Source organism: Camelus dromedarius, chromosome 13, assembly GCF_036321535.1.
Source record: "Camelus dromedarius isolate mCamDro1 chromosome 13, mCamDro1.pat, whole genome shotgun sequence".
NCBI lineage: Eukaryota > Metazoa > Chordata > Mammalia > Artiodactyla > Camelidae > Camelus > Camelus dromedarius.
The window spans coordinates 60,243,578-60,250,015 of record NC_087448.1 but is presented as its reverse complement, the minus strand read 5'-3'; the positions used below and the strand labels follow the sequence as shown (position 1 = coordinate 60,250,015).

At 36.7% G+C, this 6,438-nt stretch overlaps 1 non-coding gene across 1 annotated transcript; it reads right to left on the bottom strand.

The window, feature by feature from the left end:
• Positions 1-2,982: 2,982 nt before the first annotated feature.
• TRNAI-AAU (transfer RNA isoleucine (anticodon AAU)) lies at positions 2,983-3,055 on the bottom strand. The gene has a single exon. It is a non-coding gene; the product is annotated as a tRNA-Ile (tRNA).
• Positions 3,056-6,438: the final 3,383 nt, after the last annotated feature.

The window sequence follows — 6,438 nt, the reverse complement described above, 5'->3', positions numbered from 1 at the left end:
AAATTTCAGTGAAAAAGATGACAAAATTGCTGATCTCATGGAGAGTATATTTTCATGGGGCAATCCAAACAATAAAAATGTAAACAAAACCAACAATTTAAAATAGCAAAGATTACTGTGAAGAATAATACTCTACAACTAGAAATTTTATGTTATATATTATTTTTTTTAAAAAACCCAAACTTTCAAGAAAGCATTATAAGTACAAATTTAGAATTTAGTGTGGATTTTTAAATCATTGACTATGGAATAGAGAAATATTCTGATACGGGATTTTTAATTACAGTTTTGGCCAACAATTCTGTTACACTATTTCCTACAAGTAGACACCATTGAACAATTAGTTGTTTACCTTCCCAATTGCTTAGCTTTTTTGTATTTTAAGCAATCACTTAGTGTTAAGCATTCTGACTCAAATAGTGTAACTTTTTCAAAAATTTTCCTTAGATGACATAATAGTAAAACTGAGACACTGCAAAATACTAGATAAGCTAAGCATGGGATCATGTTTGTAGAAGTGAAATGTTTCTGATTATATTCACATGCTTAAATAGAAATGAGCTAGTAAACAAACTAAAGAAAAAGAAAGAAAATATGCTCCATGTGATGCCCTGCATTTTATCTTTTATTTAGTTTGTTTGCCATGTGAATCTTCTTTTTTTTTCTTGTAGTATAACTGTTGTCAGTGAAGAGACATTACACTCCTTGGGAAAGCAGCATTGTTATGGAGGGGAATTTATCCCCTATGCCAAAGAGCTGTGCAAAAGAAAATATTCTTGGAAACAGAAAAGTGAACTATGACGTCCCCTTTAGCTGGAAGGGAAACTGCCAGATAGGGAGATTTTATAAGTGAGACTATGTTCAGAATATTTACTGAAAAATATCCTACCCAGTCTCTGAATTTCTGAGAATTTATCAACATGTTTTGTTTTCTTTTCTTCAGAAAAAAGCTGTTCCACATTCTCTAACCTTTAGGCATATAAGGGAAAAGAAATCCTACTTTATTACCCACATTTTGGGTTTTCTTGAGGATACTCCGGTTATATAAATAGAGCCAGTGTTGGCATGTTTGTTTTATGAGACGGCTAATTGTAAGGAAAGGAATCTCCTTTATAGTGCTAGAAATTTCTCTTTTTAACTCTGGCTGAGGAGTGGCCACTCTGATGCTCTCAATTATTTATGTCTGACCTGGAGCAAATAACTGTAAGTCAAATAATTAAATTAAGACTTTTTGATTGTCTATGCTACCACTTAATCATACTTTTCTTTGATAAAGGCACAAATGAAAGGTTATTTTGATACTAAACTATCAGAATAACCTTCAGCATAAAATATTTCATAACCCATGTCTTGGCTGTATGATCGTTGTACATTTTTCTGAGAGAAAAATAAATTGCTTATTTAACCTTAGCTCTTAAAGTCTTTGAGAATTTTGAGTAAAAGGGGAAAAATGCAGTTAGCGAAAGAAAAATTAAAAAAAATAAAACAACATTGATATTCTCAGGAAATAACCTAGAATGCTTTAAAAGTAGAGGGAAAGTAAAAGAAAGAGCTCCTGGAAGTTAAAAATATTAGAAGGAATGAAAAATTTAGTAAAATTTAGAATATGTTAATGAAATTTTCTAATAAATAAAACAAAAAGTAAAAAAGTATGGAGTAAAAGAGAAAGAATAAAATATAAAAGAAGTAGATGGTCAAGCTAGGAGATCTAGTGTACAACCAATTGCCATTTTAAAAGGATAGAGATTATGAAGAGAAGCAAAGTAGAGCCACAATACAAGAAAAATTCACGTAACTGAAGTCATGAGTTCCTATATTGGAAGATTCTCCTAAGTATTCAGCACAGTCAATGAGACTCATGCTGAGCCTCTTCATTGTGAAAATCCAAAATACCAAGGAAAATTGAAGATCCTAAGCACTTCCAGAGAGAAATAAAACAGACTACATGTCCAAAGGAACAGGAATCAGAATGACTCAGACTTTGCACAACAACAATGGTAATTAGTGGACAAAGGATCAAGTCTGCCTTGGATAATAACTTTTCAACCTAGAATTCAATAGCCAGTTAAACTGTACGTTACACACACAGCCAGCATATGACCATTTGATATGGGAGTTCTAAAAAAATTTATCTTCCAAGCACTTTTTCTCATGAAGAGAACGGATGGTCTTTGCAATGAAAGGGCAGAGAGGAAGATGAAAGAGAAAGGTCTGCGATCCAGAAAGTAGTGAGTCCACGGGAGAGAGGCTTTGGAAATCTCAGGATGATGGTAAAGACAATACTGTGGCAACAGCTGAGCAGCAGGCATAGTGTGACAATGGACCAAGCTGAGCAGGAGGAGGGAGTGGTCCTGGAGCAAAGCAGTCAACAGAAATAAAATGAAACTGATGGATTAGGAAGTATGTTTGAATATATAGGGAGAAGTTTTATAGTTCTGTCAGAGAATTTGGGGAAGAATTAGTGATAGATGTATAAAAAAACAAGACAAATGAAAAAAATAGCAATTAACTCCAGGAAGAACAAAATGTTAGTTCATGATGTGAATCAGCTGTGGGAAATATTTGTCACATTAACGTGAGCTATGACAATTGATACAGTATTTGTGGTGTTGGAAGGGGTGATTCAGGGAGAAGTAAATTGTTTTAAATTACTAATCAAGAAAACAACGTCTTACTTTTGTAAGCACAAAAGCTGGTAACAGGAAAAGAGAGAGAGTGAGAGAGATTGAGATTATAAGAATATAAAACAGCTAAATCCTCATCCTTCATTACAGGAAGCTGATAGATAATATCTGAAACAATCACATCGAGAAAAAGATACGTCAGCCTGTCATTTAAAAATATGGAGACAAATACTAGAAGAAACAGGTAAAGAGAACTGAAACTGATTTCCTTTGGAGAAAGCCTGGGAGGTCTGAATAGCTATGCTAGAGACTCCCTTTTTTCTTTCTTTTCTTTTTTAATTAAAAAAAAATTTTTAAATGGAGGTACTGGGAATTGAACCCAGGACCTCGTGCACATTAAGCACATACACTACCACTGAGCTATACCCACCCCCAAGACTCCCTTTTTTAAAAAATAAGCTTTGTAGTATTAGCTTTAAAATGAGGTACACGAATTACCATGATAAAAGTGCAAATACATTGAAAAAGGTAATAAAAGAGGGTGTGGTTAACCTCTGAGTTCTTGTTCTGTTTTGTTTCTGTCTCTGGCCACCTTGCCCCTGAGCTTGTGTGGCACTTGATTATTGGCTGATGTTGGCTCAGTGCTCTGCCAGCGAAGTGCAAGGAAGTGGTTTGAAGTGAGTAGACTCCCAAGTTAACTCTGGCTCTGCCATCATCTTTATGTCCTTGTGTGGTGCACATTCAGGATTGCAGGATTTACTCTACCAGCTGCTGGCAGAGCTGCAGACAGGGAGCCCTCAGCTGTCAGCCCCCCGTGGGGATGGCCAGGGCTGAAAAGAAACAACCCAAGACACCTTGCTTGTCAAGTTGCTTCATTTTCCTGGGCTACAATTTCTCTCATCATTTTTTCACTTCACAGAGGTGATCTGGAAATCCCATTTCAGACTCTTGTGGTATCAGTATGGGAATAAAAAGACTGTGGCCAATATAAATTTGTTACCTATGTGGCAAGCTCCACCCAGTTGTGAAAAGTATGGTTATACCAACCAGGGAGACTTTCACTGGAGTAGCACAGGTCTAAATACTTTGGGTGGTTATGAGGTGTTTTATGGAGGAGGAAGAGAAAGGAGCAAGAGGAGACTGCTCTCTTCCTTTCAGTATCCTTGTGTAGAGTTTGAGGCACCCATTGACCCCAATGCACAAAAATTGTTTTAAGTTATTAATTAAGAAAATAATGTCTTAGAAATGAACCCACAAACTTTTGGTCAACTCATCTTCGACAAAGGAGGCAAGAATATACAATGGAATAAAGACAGTCTCTTCAGCAAATGGTGTTGGGAAAACTGGACAGCAGCATGTAAAACAATGAAGCTAGAACACTCCCTTACACCATACACAAAAATCAACTCAAAATGGATCAAAGACTTAAACATAAGTAAGACAAGACACAATAAACCTCCTAGAAGAAAATATAGGCAAAATATTATGACATACATCTCAAAAATGTTCTCCTAGAACAGTCTACTCAAGCAATAGAAATAAAAGCAAGAATAAACAAATGGGAACTAATGAAACTTACAAGCTTCTGCACAGCAAAGGAAACCATAAGTAAAACAAAAAGACAACCTATGGAAAGGGAGAAAATTTTTGCAAATGAAACCGACAAAGGCTTGATCTCCAGAATATATAAGCAGCTCATACGACTCAATAAGAAGAAAATAAACAACCCAATCCAAAAATGGGCAGAAGACCTAAACAAGCAATTCTCCAAGGAAGACATACAAATGATCAATAGACACATGAAAAAATGCTCAATATCACTAAGTATCAGAGAAATGCAAATCAAAACTACAATGAGGTATCACCTCACACCAGTCAGAATGGCCGTCATTCAAAAATCCACAAATGACAAATGCTGGAGAGGCTGTGGAGAAAGGGGAACCCTCCTCCACTGCTGGTGGGAATGCAGTTTGGTGCAGCCACTGTGGAAAACAGTGTGGAGATTACTCAAAAGACTAGGAATAAATCTACCATTCGACCCAGGAATCCCGCTTCTGGGCTTATATCCAGAAGGAACCCTACTTCAGGATGGCACCTGCACCCCAATATTCATAGCAGCATTATTTACAATAGCCAAGACATGGAAACAGCCTAAATGTCCATCAACAGGTGACTGGATAAAGAAGAGGTGGTATATTTATACAATGGAATACTAATCAGCCATAAAACCCGACAACATAACGCCATTTACAGCAACATGGATGCTCCTGGAGAATGTCATTCTAAGTGAAGTAAGCCAGAAAGAGAAAGAAAAATACCATATGATATCACTCATATGTGGAATCTAAAAACAAACAAACAAACAAACAAACAAAGCATAAATACAGAACAGAAATAGACTCATAGACAGAGAATACAGACTTGTGGTTGCCAAAGGGGTGGGGGATGGGAAGAGATAGACTGGGATTTTAAAATTGTAGAATAGATAAACAAGATTATACTGTATAGCACAGGGAAGTATATACAAGATTTTATGGTAGCTCACCGAGAAAAAAAATGTGACAATGAATATATACATCTTCATGTATAACTGAAAAATTGTGCTCTACACTGGAATTTGACACAACATTGTAAAATGATTATAAATCAATAAAAAATGTAAAAAAAAAAAAGAAGAATGTCTTACTTTTGTAAGCACAAAAACTGATAAGATCACCATCCCGTAACTATAATCTGGAGTTTAGGCCTGATGTTCCTTCTAGGTTAGATGCCCAAACACATTCAGTCAAATTGTTAAACTGCTGTCTTCCTCAGCACATGGGTTTTTCCAAAAGGGGAGGCACGTCACTAGGAGAAAGGTGTCGGTGGCGCGATACCACGTATACATGAACACTGTGCGGAGAGAAGCGAAGCAGTTCTGTTTATTGATTCTTAGAAAAGGATTTATATAGAACATGCATGGTGCCTCAAGTATCATCTAAGTTATAACAATGTTAATAATTTTAAGCTATTTAGATTCCCAGGCTCATGCAGTAAACACAGGATGTTACATGATCAAGGACAGATTGTTTTAAAGTTCGTCACAAAACTTCATTAAGTAGGCCGTCTCTTATCCAGCCGGCTGTGCCTATCTTAGGTTGTCCTCCTCTGAGGATCTTACCCGTCATTGGCTATCCAGCTGTCCATACTGGATACATTAAATAGGCCATCTCTTATCCAGCCAGCTATGTGACATTTCTCACAGCTTGTTTATCAGTTCAGCCTATGGCTTGTTCTCTAGAGCCTTCAGGTGGGGGCCTACAAAAGGTTGCAGCTATACATCCTCAATGGGTTCTATTTCTGCTAAGCACAAAAAATTAAAAGTTGAATGAGAAGACCTGAGCAAGCAATTCTCCAATGAAGACATACAAATAGCCAATAGGCACATGAAAAGATGCTCAATATCACTAATTATCAGAAAAATGCAAATCAAAACTGCAATGAGGTATCACCTTACACCAGTCAGAATGGCCATCATTCAGAAGTCTACAAACACATGCTGCAGAGGGTGTGGAGAAAAGGGAACCCTCCTACACTGTCAGTGGGAATGTAATTTGGTGCAGCCATTATGGAAAACAGTATGGAGATTCCTTAAAAAACTAAAAATAGACTTATATGATCCAGCAATCCCACTCCTGGGCATATATCCAGAGGGAACTCAAAATTGAAAAGACATGTGCACCGCAATGTTGATAGCAGCACTGTTTACAATAGCCAAGACATGGAAGCAACCTAAATGTCCAGTGACAGATGACTGGATAAAGTAGTTGTGGTA